This window comes from Condylostylus longicornis, unplaced genomic scaffold (assembly GCF_029603195.1).
Source record: "Condylostylus longicornis isolate FDR11 unplaced genomic scaffold, ASM2960319v2 ptg000044l, whole genome shotgun sequence".
In the NCBI taxonomy this organism is placed as follows: domain Eukaryota; kingdom Metazoa; phylum Arthropoda; class Insecta; order Diptera; family Dolichopodidae; genus Condylostylus; species Condylostylus longicornis.
The window spans coordinates 2,424,291-2,442,682 of record NW_026578013.1 but is presented as its reverse complement, the minus strand read 5'-3'; the positions used below and the strand labels follow the sequence as shown (position 1 = coordinate 2,442,682).

The window sequence follows — 18,392 nt, the reverse complement described above, 5'->3', positions numbered from 1 at the left end:
CCAACTAACTAAAAGCTCGCATAAAAACTGCGAATACCAATATAACAACCAGGAGTAAATTGAAGTAATAAATGACGAAACAATTTTTTTTAACAACTTTAACGGTAATGTCACTGAAAAGAATGTAACAAAGGCTCTATCAGGAAACTTTCTAGTACAATATCACAAGGAACAATAAGAGTGAAAAACTTCACATTTTCCAACAAACAGATATGAACAAGCCAGGTTCTACTAGCAGTCATGTATCCAAATTCAACAGAAGCAAAAATGAGAATCAACTTGAGCTATCTATACAGCTTACACTTCGACAACGTGAAACAACTACAGAAACTCATCACGAATGACATGATTGGAATTACCACTGACATCAGTATAACATCGGTTATTATCTTCGTAGCAGCAATACTGGTAGCAAGAAAACTTATGACGAAACGTTCTACTTGGATACCACCAGTTATAGAATCAACCAGAATCCAGGTAAATGATATCATAACGGAGCCAAAAAGCATTGAACCAAAATAAAACATAGATCCACGGGTAGTGGATTTTTGAGAGAGGAAGAGTTAACGATAGAATCGTACACAACGTAGTGCACACGCAATACCAAAAATGCTGACGTTTCAATGGAAATTTTCTTACAAAAATTTTCCCACAAAAATTCCTTTTAAAATCAAATTTCCTCATTTTTTCGTTATTTTAAAATTGTAACTTGAAACTTTTATTTTTTAAGTAAATTTTAATTTTATATTCTTATTGCTTACTTTGCATACTTAGCAAAATTATTGCTCACACTTTTAAAATGCAAAGTAATCAATTAATTAGTATAAATAGAATCAATTTGTAGAACAGAGTTTAAGTTTAATTTTGTAATTCAATTGAAGCACAATAAAGATTTGGATTAACATCCAAATAAATTCTTTTTTTAAACTTCAAACGAATAAACTTACATCAAATTACATTTGAATTTAAAAATTTCAAATGGCTTTTTGCAAGTGTGAATAATTTCAAAAGTCAAATGATTGAATGTCAGTGCCAACTTTGTAGATAATGGTCAGTAGCGGAAACATGTGATCATCATATGACATTTTTAAAAAAGGCCACTAGTTAATATTTAATAATCAATAGAATTAAAATAGAGAGCTGCACCCCATATACCGTGAATGCTCTTGTTGAAACTTACAGGAATGGGGCGTTAGATGTGTTTATAAGAGAACTAAATGGGGACCTCTCGCGCATGGTGATAATCCAGAGACCACTCAAACTACCTGAGGCCTACTGTTCTGAAAATTCGAAATCTAAATTTCTGAAGCATACCAGTGCACAAGAGAAATTTCTACAATTCAATAGTAGCTCGGTGAATCAAATGAGAAAGCGACGAGCACTCTGGATACCATGTGCCATCCTGCTTCAACTAGTATTGAGTTTTTCTACAACGGGTGACCGGGGAATGGCTACTTTGCCATAAGTGAAGAAGAGGAAAATGAGTGGCGAAGCGAAGAAGCGCTTTAAAAGGCTGCTGAACAGGGGGATTAATATAGGTGAGGCCAGAGAGGTTTTCTTGAAGCCTAATGGTACAAAAAAAAGGAATAGATTTTACAGCTCGCTAAAGGCAACAGACAGATCTGATAAGCCCAAGCTGGAGGTTAAATCGAAAAAAAAAGGTTCCCAGAACAGGCCAAAATCATTCACAAGAAGAAATAGGAGATATAAAGGACGTTGGAGGCAAAAAAAATTGCCTTTGGATCCTTTTCAGATGTGGCGAAGGCCTTCGATCATTAGCGTCATCATTTTTAGTTTCATCGTACAACACGACAACGAAAGTATTCAAATCAAAGATAAAACTCTCGTAAGCTCATCAATAATAACAAAACAAGTATTAGCTGCCCTATTTCAACAAAACTTCTCCAAAAAGGCATAAATCTCAACTTGGACTATGTGCATTAACTTCACCTTAATAATTGAAATGAAGTTAATGTGCATTAACTTCATTTTAATCATCAGCATCATCGATATCTTCATAATCTTACAAGCAAGGGAGCGATCAAAGCAAGTAATTATCGCAACCTTACAAATACAGCTCCCACTTGAAATATCATACAACTTTAATCTACAGGACGCAGATCTTTAGAAGTGGAAGAGTTAGGAAAATATCATATTAAATCAGCATACTAGAATTACGTTACGTCACACACGCAACATTTTCATACCTTCATGAAAACTGCGAGTGCATATAAGAAACATCAAATCTAACCAAATCTAATAAAGAACGCTTCGACCAGCTAAAACGCCGACTCTACATCTTTTCAGCAGGCAGAAAGTAAACAAGTGCATGACATAACGAATATTTTTTTCAAGAATGAAGTGCTGACGCAACATTTTCATTACGGAACATGTTGGATTAGTATTAAGAATTTTATAAATAGCCTGTAAAAGTATTTTTTTTTTAATAAATCCCAGCAACTGTTTAACTAAGATGTACATACATGTATAAAAACATATCTATATAATTAACACATTCGTTTTTTTGCCGAATATTATCATACAAATAGAATGCAACACCGCAGTACAATTCACAACAATGCAATATTTTATTATTTCAACACAATTATTCAAACACAATCAAACGGATTTTTTTTTTGTTTTTTACCTAAGTATTTGTGTTGAAACTCTTAACTTTATTCAATTTAGTTGTTAAATTCTAGCACAATATAATTAAAACGCTTATTTATAATTTAATTAATCAGCTGATTAGTAACATTTTTTTTGTAGTGCACGCTTTTCAGTTTCGTTTTGTTTTTCTTTCTAAACTAATTTTTTGTTTAATTTCTATTTTAATGCATTCACCTTATAATATTGAAAACAATTTGCATTAAAATTTATATATAAAAAAATTGAAAAATATTTTGTTTCGTATTAAATGGTTGTCTTGTCATTAACGTGTGCATTCTCTTTCTTTTGGCTGCGATCAAAACGGATTTCTGTTTTTTTTTTCTTTTTTTCATTTCTTATTTTTGTTTTCTTTTTTAAATATTGACAGTTGACCTTCGACAGTTTTAAATTTTTTTTATTATTATTATTATTATTATTTATTTTATTTATTATTACTACTATTTTTTTTATGTTTGTTCGACGATTTTATTTAAAAATATGATATTTTGAAATTTAAATATTATGTTTTATTGAAAAATCAATTAGTATATAATATACAGAGAGAAGAAAAATATAAATAAATAAACGCATCCAAACAAGTTCATAATAATGTCATACATGTACCTACATACATACATTAGACATTTCAAATATGTGTGGTAATAAAATGTCAAAAATTGAATATTTAATAAAATTTATTCATAATTTTGATTTTCTTTCAACTCTTTTTTTTTTTATTTTTAACTATAATTCACTTTTAATAGTCATAGGACTGTTGCTATTAGTAATATTTTTTATATTATTATTACTTGTACTATCACTGTCACTTGTACTACTACCATGATAATAATTTTCGTCAAATATAATAGCATACCATTCAAATAATTTAAAAATAATTAATGCTAAAAATGCAAATTTCATGTATAGTGTTAGAATATCGTAAATTGCTAATGCAATTCTTTTTATAGTATCCATTTTGATTTTTTACTACAAATTCTAATTCTAATACGAATTGAATACTGCACACTTTATTCACAAATGTAATAATAATGCTGGTGCTGACAATTCCTTTACTTTTTTCCTATACAGTGCGCTACTTGTTAAATTTGACAGTTTTAACTTATTTCAATAGAAATATTCAACAACTCATCCTAACTTTTAATAATATTTATTATTTAAAATATATTTTGTAATATATTTTTGCTACGTCATTATCTATTGCCGCTTATAATATGCTTGCATTTTCAATATTTAAATTTTTATTGTAGTGCATAATTTTGTTATATTTGTTTTTCTCTTTCAATATTTGATTATTGTATTTTCTCGGAAGTTATTGATCTTTTGAACTTAGTTTATTTATTTAGAGAAAATAAAGAAAAAACAAATAGAGAAAAAAAACAGTAGAAAATTAATTTCCTTCCTCTCGTTCTATCTCTTTCTATACAACATTAAATATATTATAGAAAATTACAAGAAGAAAATCAATAAAATAAAAAATTTATAGCAATAGTAAAAAAAAATGCCTACTACATCAATTATGTATTGTCAAATCAACATTAAAATATTTTGTTGCTGAGAAAAAACGACATTTTTGTCGCATTGCAGTAATAATGATAAAAGAAAAATTTTTGTTTTTATTTTCTCTGATGTTGTTTTGTATCATACAGACTGGTTTCACTTATTGCAAATGCTTTTCTGTCTCTCCGCTGGAGTAGGTATTTTTTACTACAGCAGTGAAAAAATAAAAAATAAAAATAAAAAGAAAAAGAAAATAAATAAAAATTTAATGCATTAAAAATTTTTAAAATAAAAAAAAAATTTTTAAATATAAAAAAGTTTATTACTTTTACTGGTTTACCTTTACGATCAAAGCCACCACACAATCAAGTAGAGTGCGAAAAAAAAATTACACAAAATAATCGAATCCGCCGTACCTATTATGCAATATATGAAGGTAAATCTTTTTTTAACCAACTTTTTTTCTCTTTTTTTTTTGTTTTTGAAATTTTATATGTATTTTTGGTTGTTTTTTGTTTTTTCTTGTTATATTATTGTTGTCACTATAGTACGACAAGTTTATTTCTCAATAACGATATTGTCTGAAGGAAGTTTGATATTTTTATAATTTTTTGTAAACATAGTTTTTGCACCTCTTTTAAGAGTTAAGAGAGCAAGTAAAATTCGAAATAGAAGAAAACGAAAATCAAAAATTGTAAACTGCTGAAGGGTTAAATTATTTATGGTATTTGGAAAATTAACACACAAAATTTCATAATTTTTCATTAGTCTTTTTTTTTTGTAGTATACGAACCTAATAATATCGTAATTTCATAATATGTGAGTATAAAAGAAATAGAAAAATAGTAAATAACCGTAATTGATATTTGTATGTGATTTTTTGACAGATTTTTGTTTTTCTTTTCCTTTTTAGTTTGAGGCGCCACTGCTTTCAATTCTACAAAAAAATAATATTATAAAATTATTACAACGTTCACACCATATAATTGTATTTACACTGTAATTTTTACTCTTGAACTATATAATTAACTATTCTTAAGTTAAGTTCGTTCCTCTTTTTGGGACGTTGTAATTTTCTGTAAAAGAAAAAAATAAACATGGAAATAAAATTTAATAAATTGAAAAAAAAAAACATGTAAGATTTTATAGCTAATTTAAAAATTCAGTATTACTCAAAATAGATGTAATATTAAATTAAAATTTTTGAATTTTTATATTAAATAGAAATTTTAATATAAAAATAATTTTGTTTTTGGTTATTGTTAATAAAATATGATTTCATGTTTAAAGTTGCATGTAATACAAGAGTAAAACTTTATGTAATATTTTGTAAATACAAAATTATTTTACATCATATAGTCACATAAAAGTGTTAGTAAGTATACGAAAAAGTATAATGAAATAATTTTTTATTTAATTTTATTATTTATAAAAATTTTATGGCTTACAAATTTGGTGTACCTTTTTTTGTCGAGAAATTCTTCTCGAATAAAAAAAAATAGAAATCTATATTTTTGACTTGCAAATGCTCTCAGAAGGAAATTAAAAATTTTCTAAGGAAATTTATATTTTGAGAAATTTTCCACAAAATATTGAATAAATTTCGCAAAATTATATGTGAGCTATGGGGTACTGTTTTAAACTAGGAAACTGAATTATACTCTATAGTGCTATATACTTACTAGCAACCTTATAAACTTTGTTAGAGAAATCATATTGAGCATAAAATCCTCACTTGAGCATAGCAACCCAAGAAATTAGAAACTCAGTCCATAGCTCCGACTTGAGCTCAATCATAATTTTTTGGCCCGTATAAGGATAGACGTACAAACAGGCAATATTATTATTAAATATTAAAATATATAATTATTGTATAATATTAATATCAACATTAATAACCATTTTTAATTTTAATTAAATAAAATTGTTATATATTTTAAATTGTAGAGCACTGAATCATTTTATACATTTAATATAACATTTTTAGTATTACACAATTCAGCTGGTATGAGTTGCTTTGCAAAGTTACTGAATTATTAGTTAATACCGTGGAATTGCAATTTTAAAGTTAGGAACTCTAATATTTTACTCTTCAACAAAAATATTAGTTTTTCACAAACAACAATTTTTACTACGTATGTTGCACTGTAAAAATTTTTTTGTGAAATTCTTAAATCGAAAAAAAAATTATCTTAATTTGCAATGCAATTATTTGAGCACCATTCTTATAAAAACATTTCCGGTACAAATATTGCAAAAAAAAAATTTTTATAATTTTAAAAAATAAATATACAAGTACGGTTAGCCATAATTTTACAATAGCTTTGTTAAGTGATTTTTTATTTAATTAATTTCTTTAAAATATGATTATATGTAGACATTCTAATTGTAGTTGAGTTAGTATTTTAAAATATTCTACTTAATAAGTCACCTCCGAATACAATATTCAATAATTATATAAAACTAGCAACTTTTGATTTATAAGTAATGAGAACGTCATTACTAATTTATTTTCTTATTGGTCATTTAAAAATCATTAATAAAATTTCAACGATTTTTCTTTCGATTATATTTAAACTGAATACATTGTTTAAGCAAGTTTGTGCATACAATTATTAAGAATAAATCAATCCTTAAAATTATATCTTACCCATACACCACTCCAAGATGTTGGCTTAAATTGCATTTAATATTATGATTTTAATAATAATGATTAAAAATTTTATTAATAACCTACAACATAAAATACTTTTTCAAAAAATTTCTCATTACGAGATTCTTCGAAATTTCGCTCTCAACCAAATCGCAACTAAGTGACGTATGTAGTAAATATAGTAAAATCACCTTCATCATGCACTGAATATGTATATGAATGAATAAACATATGTATATGAATGAATGCATATTATAATATGAACTTTACACGAATCATGATCAAGTATGTAGAGTGTTTCTTCTTATAAAAATTAAAGGCAAGTATACATGAATACGTTTTTAAATTTTATAAGAGTGATTAAATTAAAATCTACCTGTAGGGTGGAATAAGGTAGGTTCAAAATAATGAAATGCTTTTACTTTATTCTTCTTTAACGTTTTTGGATATATTTCATCTTAAAGGCAAAATATTTTAAGGTTACAGTAATTATTACATAAGCATATCAAGGCGATGCAAATATGCAATATGAAAAATGAAATTTTACATGACACGCACAAAATAGGAAATTTTTTAATATCAGAACTTTTATACAAGTGTAACTAACAAGTGTAATAGCTTTTGTGAGGATGTGAAACAGTGTTTGCTATATTATTAGTGTAATATAACAATTAAACGTAACTGAGTAGAATAAAATTATTTTGAAAAATATTCTTAGGTATTTGAAATACTTATATGTTTTAATAGCGGAAAACGTTATAGTTAAAGAAACTCTTAATATTCCGACTTTCAGAGCTTACGTAATTTCAAAAATTTTTCATATCTTTAAACTCATGTATCTTTTGCACATTAAATTTGTCTATCAAAATGTAAAGCCTACTGAAAATTAATTGCTACAAAATAGACTCACTAATATATAATCTAGCTTATCAATTTAATTTATTCACTAATTAAAACTGTATTGCTAAATAAGTCGATTTGACCTTAGATCAGGATTTTAGTAGACACCCTTTATTCCCATTTACAGTTTAATTAAAAATTGTAGTAAAACACTCATGAGGACACTTAATTATTTAATATACATATGTATATTTCTTGAATTCCTGAATGTTGAATTCGAATTCAAATTTAACATTTTATTACCGTTCTCATAACAAAATTTCATACAAAGAGGCCTAAATTAATTTAAAAAATTTTTTTAGCATGTTTACATGTCTTGCTATTTTACAATAAAATTCACCACATCATGGGGAGATTCACCTCGAATTAATTTTAATTGAAATATTTTTTTTCTATTGTGATTTCAAAACTACAAGATTCTCATATAATAAACATTTTACATAAAATTTTAATTACTAAATGAATAAAAGAGTCAACAAAATATATTTTTTAAAAAAATTAGAATAATTATTTAAAAAAAAAAAAAATTTTAATGTAAATGTACAATATAACTAGATATTCTAAATTCAAGGTATTTTCATTAATAAAATTTTTCATTACCATTTTTTTTTCACTTTTATTAAAATCAATCAAATGATACTTAAAATTTATTTGTTTCTATAATATTATGTTATTACTACATTAATATATATATATATACATTAAATATTATAATATTGTGTTATTAAATTAAATTTTATTACTTAACTTTACTAATTCTCACACTAAAATGAATCTATTATAATAATGAAATATTATGAAAAAAAAACTATTATAAAATTTCCATAACAATGAATTAAAAGTTTAATCATAGATTTTTTACACAAAATTTTTAATTTTCTCATACTTGTACATCTTTAGTATAGTGAAGTCAGTCAGCTTTTTAACAATTTTACACAAGATTTCAATATAAATTTTAAATTAAAAAAGTTACTAATTTCTTTTAATATTAACTGTCAACTTAAATGTTCATGAAAATTATGAAAAGAAAATAATTTTTAACACCCGCAACAAAAAAAAAAAATCTGATGTGGTCAGCACATAACCAATCGCAACGTGTATTGTTTAGTTTAGTGCAAGTCTTACAGCAGATTATGAAAATGCCTGTTGAACACTTTATTTCAATTTTATGAAAATTAGTAAGATTTCCGTTAACATACATAAAAAAGTATAAATTTGGCTCTTGGTAGAATTTGGCTAATTTCGGTAATAACCAGAAATCAAATATCAAATTTCAAGAAATTTCAAAAAATTTATTGATTCATTGTTTTAACACATCGAATTTAAATATTAAGTTTCAAGAAAATAGGTCCAGTCCCCGATTGACTGATTTTGGGAAGTTTAATATATCTCAAAAGTTGATCAATTCGTGCTTTAGCGAAAATAAATTCATACATTAAGCCGAAATTGAGCTACACACAAACCAATAGACAATGTTTATCTACGCTTCCCACCGAAAGCTCGAAAACCCGAAATTTAGTGCAATCACATAACCTCTCTTATTGTATGCAATCCAGTCGGTAAAAATATACAAAATTAATTAATATTTAAAATTAAAGAATGATTAATTTTATACCCACTTAAAAAAAAAATTATAATTTATAAATTTATTTCCCAAGAATTGTTAATGAAAGCTTTGTAAATCAACTATACTAACTTAACCAATAATTATGTTTATTATCAGAGTGGAGTCCAGACACCGTTTCGGGAAAAATTTTCGAAAGAAACTGAAAATAATATGGAAATAATTATGAAAAAATAACAACCCGACGAACCGCAAAAACTGAATTGAAAATGATCTCAGCTTAGAGAAACATGATTTTTAAAGTTCCATTATTATTATTATAGTAATAACAAATTTTGCAATATTAGCAAATAATTTTGCTGCCAAAAATTAACTGCCGCTACCTTTCTATACTTAATAATTAGAAATTAGATGATTTGTGGCTGTAAATTATTTTGTAGTGCAAAACCTCAAAATCGAAGTTCATTATTTTGCATTTTAAAAACAACAAATACAAGAGAACTATTACAATTTCTGTGTCAATAATAGAGTTTATTGATATTTCAGGGAACAAACTGAAACTAGAAACAAAATAACGTAAGATTATAATTGTAAAATATTTAAATTCAGACATATTTATGAAGGTTATTTTAAGAGAATCTGGATAACTCGTCTATAAAATAAACTATATATACAATAAGCATATATGTATATTAAGAATTAATTACTTTTAAGCTGATTTAATTAACATTGAAATGACCACATTATAAATAAAGACGTCATTCACAAATTGTTGGCAAATTAATCATACTAAACTAACACCTCAGATGTACTCATATAGGTTATCCAATAATAAAAACTATTAATTCAAGTAAATTGAGAAGATAAGCACCTTCCCCGACAAAATATCCGGTATATATTTTTCTAAAAAAAACACATGTATACTTTAAAATTAAATAGCAAATAATTAAATAAATTAAAGAAAAAAAAATTAATTGAACATAAGATCTGTTTTTCCCACCTTTTTATAATCTTTGTTTTTAATTCACATTTTTGCTACATAATATGTACATTAAGATGTTTACCTAGTCGTAATATCTAGTATAATCATAACATTTTCTGTTATATTATAAACATAAACAATAACTATGCGTAATTTTAGTAGCTATATAACAGTATGATGTTAGTATTAATATTATTATAGTTTTGCCCTTGAAAATTGAGAAAAGTTATTTCATAATCATTAAGATAATGATTGTTTGGTTCATAAACACATAAGTCATCATACATTATTGAAATTTATATGCAGACATATTTATGTATTGCGTATGTATATATGTATATAGAGATGCAAAAATGTATTTAATATACTTATAACATGTTAGTTTCGGAACCTATTTACACATTATTAAATCAAAATATTATATCGTATATACGTATGTAGGTACACACATATGTAGTCGACTAAATCATTAACAATTTTATACATCTATCATACAACACTTTAGATCATAAAGATAAAATTTAACAAGATGAGATCTAATAAAAATTTCAATAATAATTTTTAGCATTTTTTCGCTATACCCTTTGTATATTTATGCCTATTTTATGTATAGGTGTGTGTATATGCGATTTTTTTCCAGCATTTTTTTTAAATAAAGAGATCCGCCTAACTATGCGGTCATGCGTGATGCATAAACTTTTGTTTTCTGCTTTTTTGTTTGTACATATATGTAGATTGCTTTGATTTTCCTAACAATAATGCTAATTTAAACGTTAAAGTTTTAAAGGCAAATAAATGCAAATTTAATTTCATATTAAAATTTTTATTGCATATATATATACACACATATTATATGTATGTATATGTATGTATGTACCTTCAAAAAACAAAGTTTTTAAGGGGGCATTTAAGCAAAATAAAAAATAAAATTTAATGCTGTTTTTTTTTTCAGTAATAAAAAAACAAATGAAAAAATAATATTGTTGAATTTTTATTGCAGTCATTAAATTCGTATAAACTTACAAATTATATTATTTTAAATTAATATACAATAATATAAATTTTGATTTCAATAGTCATTTTAATTATAATATTAAAATAATCAAGATTAGAATTGCGTCGTCAAATTAATTGTCATAAGTAATACATTTAAGTCATGACATTTTAAAATACGCATTATGCAGACAAGCATGATTACAAACTTAAAGAAATTGTTCTCTAAATTTCTATTTATGAATTAAAACTAAATTCAAATATTGGCATGAAACTACAAAATCGGTTTTCGATATTTTGCTTTAGCTCTTCAAAATCCAATTTAAATTGACTTTGTAATCGAACTGTTATATGAATGACATGTGTCAAATTGATATGTTTTATCAACAAAACTTTGTAATGCATATTTTACTGGAAATTCTATATGATAGTAGAATTAAAGATTAATTATATAGGATAGCTAAAAAAATTTTACCAAATTCCCCCTCAATATAAGTAAAAACTATTTACTTCCAAAACTCACTATTAATTTAACCTAACTTTTTTGAAATACCAGAGAAGAGCACCACATAATAATTTAGTTAATTTTTTTTTTTAATTTTAAAAAATTTTATTTGTTTTTAAGTCTTGCATCATTAATTATAAGTTATTTGCACTTTGTGTTGTTTTGAATATTTAAAAAAATGAAGAAATCTTACTATAAATAAATACTATTAAAAATATTAAATATGGAATAGTTCAGTACATTTATGTGTATATGATTGGCAAGCAGGAAAAACGGTAAAAATCAAAAACCAGAGATATGTAAATATACAATATGTATTTTTGCGTATTTTGCTTAGCGTCGAATTCTAGATAACTCAAAAACGCATAAAATTTGGTTAATTAAAATTTCGGAAGTTAAGTAGAGCAATTTTTGCAACGACCCTATTATTTGATCTCAAAAAAACAGCTATTAAAATGTCTGCTATATAAAAAAAAAATTGTTTTCTTCATAATTTTCTATGCCATCTCCAAAAATAATTTTCTTCTAGAACACATACATACATACATGCATTTCTCAAATTTTACAAAGATCTATTTAATAACAAGGCATACAAAATGTTAATTAAAATATTCTAAGAAAATTTTAACTTTTAGCTTTTTCAGTACTATGGTAAATTGTCATATAACTCTTATAAAATATAATTCCTAAATAAAGTAGAACACCCAGAACAACATAATGTAGTCATCACGCTCATGAGAAATTCCTTTATCTTATTTTGCTTTAATTTATGACTTAATTACGAAGCAATTTTCATTTTAAAACAATAATATGTGAGGTTTTATATGGAATTAATACCATACATATTGTATATGAATTAACCTCGTCGAATCAAAATTAAAACATACAGAACACGAATTTATTCTATAAAAACTTTAATTTACATTTTATATTAATTTACAAAATTAAATATAGCCATCCAATCCTTTATACTTCATCTTTATATAATTTAAAATTCGAAAACGAGAAGTATAAATTTTTAAATGTTTTAAAAAGGGTTCATAATCTATATTAAAAATATTATATTGCAGATTTTATAGGAGAATGTATTACGTGGTCATATAATGTACTGCATTGTAAAATGAAAAGATTTATTGGTCACCATTTTTATAAAGTGTAGCTCTGAATTTATCGATGTCTAAGTTGCTTTTTAGAGTATAAACCTGAAGTTAAAATTGCTAGAATCAGAACAATAATCTCACTATTAAAGATTTCTTTATGACCCGAATAATCTTCTATTATCCAGTTTAAGCTTGTTTTAATGTCAAAGATTCATTAAATTGGTATATACATTTCCGGCTCAATAAAAAACATTAACTTAAATTCAAACGAATAGATTTGGAAATTATGGATTTGTTCTTTTTCTATAAATTTTCGAAATTATTAATTTTAAAATTTCAAAACTACTCTAATTAATTAAAATTTTTAACCAAAAATAATTAAACTGCTTCTACACCTGCCTTAATTTTATTACTAACAAAAAATATCAAATTACAAGAAAATATTTAAATTATAACTCTACATATGTAGGTAGGTATGTTCAATTAAATGAATGGATAACTATAAATTTATTAGAGTATCAGAAAAAAAACAATTAAATCAATTTATTATTCAAAATTAATTTGAATTTTTTTTTCGGTACTTTGAATACTTAAAAATTTTGTTAACAATTCAATAACAATATCAAAGTTCGACATAATTATCATTTCCTTTCTAAATTAAAAACAATATTTCCTGAATATTTTGGTTAAAAGCAAAACTGTATAACAAATTTATTTATTAATTATAATTAATAATTTACAAATAATAATAAAAATGTGTACGTACAATCGATCTATCATTATTTAATCAGATTTTTCGATATACATACTTCAAAAACTTTTAAATTTTATTATAGGAAAAAAAAAATGATCATGTTATAAAATTTCAAAAAAAGCAAAAAAAAATCATACTAAATTTCCAAAATAAGCAATTAAGCCATCAATCAATCATACAATTTTTATATTTCAATATACATTATGTATGTATGTGCATAATTCCTATAATAAAAAAATATTCATATTTTATATAAGAATATTATAAATTAATCCTAGCAAAATGGTTGTATACAGAGACAACAAAAATCTTAATTACAAGTTGTGCGGTACAAATAAAGTGGGTATTTGAATCATTGCGGATTAGTTTATAGATCATAGACATGTGACGTTGTTTAATTTGAAAAAATTGCAAAGATTTCCTTAGGCATTATTATAAACGAATGAAAAAAAAAATAACATCCTCCAATTCATATATACATACAAGTATTTGTGTACCCGTACCTGTTATACATGTAATTATGTTTTGTACAATGAATTTCAACTTTGATACATTTGAATTTTTGTAAACGTAAAATTTTTATGTAAAATAAGAGGTAGTGTAATTTCATTCAATACAGATTAAGTCTATTTAAAAATATTATAATGATGTGAAAAAGTAATAATTTTTAATGTGTATAATAACACAGGAAAAGTAATGAACAGTAATCATACACACGTTCATACATACATAAATGTATACATGTATGAATAAAATGTTAATGAGCAATAATGCAAATTTTTACATAATTAACAAATGATTGAAGAAATATTAAATAAGTAAAACGGTGGGTTATATAATTTCTTTTTTACATTTCAATTCAAGGTACAGTTAATGTAATTCCACATCATTATCCAGAATTTTTTTCTTATATTTCTTCTTGTATTGGCATCGGTCCTTTAATCGAGGGGTCTCGGTTCAAACCCCGGTCAAATCACTATTAAAATTATATGTAATATTATAATTTAATATACAATACTTATAAATATAGTATATAAGTAATTTTCATGTATTCATAATGTTCGATATTAAAAACTAAGAAAAATAAACAATAAATATTAATAATCTTAAATAATTAATATAAAGAAAAAACTATGGCCTACCTAGTTTTAACTCTATAACTCTATTAAACTAGGGCATGACTATCTATAATACTATATGTACTAACCCTATACTGCGCACTAGGAGTGAAAAAGGAAAAAAAAAATTAAACTAATTAATTGTTATTGAATTCTAATTTGTTTCCATTAATGTACCTATTATCAATTACGAACAAATTTCAAATATTCTAATAGAAGTAACGATTTAAAAAACAAGCTCTATGAAAGTAGTATAGGAGTATATACTTATAACAGTATCTCATTTAATTATGAAAAATTGCCCTATTATTTATAATTATAATTTTTTACAATATATATTTAACTCAGAATTTTCTATTTTAAAATCTCATATTCGAATTGCAATTAACTCTTGAATTTTCCTTCCCACGGCAACTCTTAATTCAAATGTAGGTCGTTAATACTAAAAATCACAAAATCTATGTGTAGATGCAACATGCAAAATTTATTGTCAATAAAGCATAATCGCGATAATGTTGAATAAGAGAGAGAATATTAATATTCGAACGTTTTAAAGTTTCGAACTCAGAGCCAGTAAAAATTTTAATTACATTATTAAAAAAAATGTTTAATGCAATTAATGTTCCTTAAATTAATACACATACTTATATACAGTTCTCCCCGGTTAATTGAACCGAGAAAAGTTGCACACTTTTTGTATCAATTAAGCGGGTAAATCAATTAAAAAAATCCCGTTTAATTGAACAATTGGTGCAATAAAACGAATTTTTTTAACTGAATCGTTTACGCATGAAAACGAATACTCGCTATTGAAGATCAGGCGCAAAAACGAATTTGATCCTGCTACTGCATAAAATTAATAAAAACAATAGGAAGCATATCCTATTACATATACTTATCAAAATATCCTAGGTAAAAAGCTATATTTAAAATAGTGGATACACTAATGAAATACTAAAACTCAAATTTTTTTTTATTTCAAAATTTAAAAACTTAAATTTTTCTTTATTTTAAATCCATCTAAGTAATGTAACTATGAATTCAAATTCAAAATATTTAAATCATAATATTTTTATATCACATAACATAACAAAAATTAAAAATAAATATTTCATATTACAAAGAAAACAAAATATTTCATACGTTATATCTAATTTTTCAATAAATTTACTATTGCTAGTTTAACAACAACAAATAGAATAATAAAAAATTAAACCTATTTAAAAAAATTTGTAATTTTCGTTTGGTTATGTTTGTAATGATTCTTAATAATAAAGGTTTCCATTTCATCTAAGTTTTCAATAAATTTATTTTGTGGGATAAAAAATTTCCGTACAATGTTTATGCCGTTATCAGGTCAATAAACAGGGGAATTTTTCACAGTTTTTATAAGGTAATACCAAAAAAAGAGATTCATTTAAGCGAGTTGTTCAATTAAACGGGACTCAATTAAACGATGTTATTCTTGTATATTTTAATAGGGATTTAAAGTTGCCTTAGTTTTTCGTTCAATAAAAGGGGAAAATCAATTAAGCGTGGTGCATTTAACCGGGGAGAACTGTACTTAAGTACTTCAAAAGTTCACTTTTCAAATTAATATGAGTAAGTCGAAATTTTTTAATTGTGTACTAACAAGATTGTAAGCCTTTATAAGCAAAATATTATGTTAATATTTATGATTATGATTTTAAAATTAAACTTATGTGCTATAAACACTGGTATAACAGATTAATATTAATAATCAAAAGTATTCTTTTCTACTCAATAATAAAATTGTGTTTTAATTTTACTTTATCATCCTAAATGTATGCAATATTTTCAATATTAACATCGTAATAATAATAATACTGAAGTTTTAACTACATATTTCGAAAAGAGTTAAAATTATTTCGAAAAAAGCTTTGAATATAATTACAATATAAACACCTGTATTTTATAAATTCACTTTCAACTACTAATAATTAATAAAATAAAGCTTCGCTTTACTCTAAAATTATTGTAATGTTCTTTAATTACTTACCATAAAACGTGGTAAATCGAATATTATAAAACATGATTTTCTTACAATATTTTATTAAGTTCGGTACCATTTTATTCGAAACTCACATTTTTCTTAATATATAATTTAATATTTCACAAATTAAATACAACAAACTTTTATAAAATATTATTTTTATTATTTATTGGACCGATCTTCACTAATTGCACTTGTTGATGTTTCTATTACTGACTTAACAATAATAACATTTTAAAATGGCAGACAGCTGATTGACTTTTAAAGTTAAAGCTGTTAACACATATCGAAATTTTTTTTTTTTTTGGTAGGAATTCCTACAATGTATAACAATTAAGAAAAGTAAAGTATATTTTATCTATATTTGCCAATATTTTAAATTTTGCAATATTTTCTAAGGTAATTTTTTAATATACTTATATTTAGTACAAATATTACAATATATGTATACGAAAGTTCATATAATATATAATTTTGTAATTTTGCAATGAATGTAAACTTTTACAAATTTTTTTATTGTTTGCATTCTGTCACATTAATATATCAATCAGAAAATTTTGTGAATCAATTTGAAACAAAAAGAAGTTAATTATCTTCATCCTAAACATATGCAATTTTATTTAAGCAAAATTTTTATATGAATTAGCAGTTACGTATGTATAAAATAAATACATAAGCTATGTAGTGTAATTCAAACGCCACTTGAAGCAAAAAAATAGCTAAAATTTAAATTTTTATTGATTATAAAAAATTTAGGAAAATAATACACTAACTAATGGCATAGGAATGTTTGACAACTTTAATTTTAAAATTCACTATCATATTGTGATAAACAATATATTTTTTCAAATAAAATTAAAATATATTAAAGGTAACTTGCACTATTATTAAATTGTCGTCAAACCTTCTCATCTAGAAGTTACTCTAAATTTATTTCTTGAAAGCACTTTATTGTATAATAAAAATTATGTAATAGGATGAATTTAACATCTACTCATCTATGGTAATGGCAGGTAATATTGTAAAAGTGACATTTATTAAAAATTTTTATTAAAACAATTGCCCTGATGCGTGATGTCAGAATTGTTAACTTGACAAATAATCATTTGACATTATAATGCAAAAATTTACAAATATTGAGACTTTAAAATTATTTTAATTATAAAAATTTTGTAAAGAAATATTTTTTTTGACAACTGGCAATAAAAATACTTAAAACATTCAAATGAAGACCATGAAAAACTTCTATGCGTTCTCTGCAGGTTTTAGCAACAAATTTTAAGTCACAAATCTGGCATTTTGTGACCTATAACCAAATGACAATTTTGAATACAAGACGTGTAACGTTTCTATAAATAATATGGAAAATTGAAAACTGAATTTTTTGTGCAAAATACAAATATTTTTTTGGCCTAAAAGCTATCCATTAGCGAATGCACAATAAATTGAACTTTATTTTTATGTTTTAAATTAATTTATATGTTTATAAATTAGAGGCATAACTAATTATGTTAATGAGAATATTAGCTACTAGTCAGAACTTAATGGGTTTTTGGGTTAAAAATTATAAAATTCAAATTCAATTCAAAATAAAATTGCGGCAAATATATTTTTTTGTATTTATTTTTAATATTCATTATCA

General features: G+C 24.3%; 1 long non-coding RNA gene across 1 annotated transcript; it reads right to left on the bottom strand.

Moving 5' to 3' along the window:
• Positions 1 to 859: 859 nt before the first annotated feature.
• LOC129610203 (uncharacterized) lies at positions 860 to 16,951 on the bottom strand. The gene is made up of 4 exons (XR_008697079.1): positions 16,757 to 16,951; positions 5,164 to 5,243; positions 4,508 to 5,104; positions 860 to 4,374 (listed from the first exon to the last, which is right to left on the bottom strand). It is a non-coding gene; the product is annotated as an uncharacterized LOC129610203 (long non-coding RNA).
• Between the last annotated feature and the right edge of the window lie 1,441 nt (positions 16,952 to 18,392).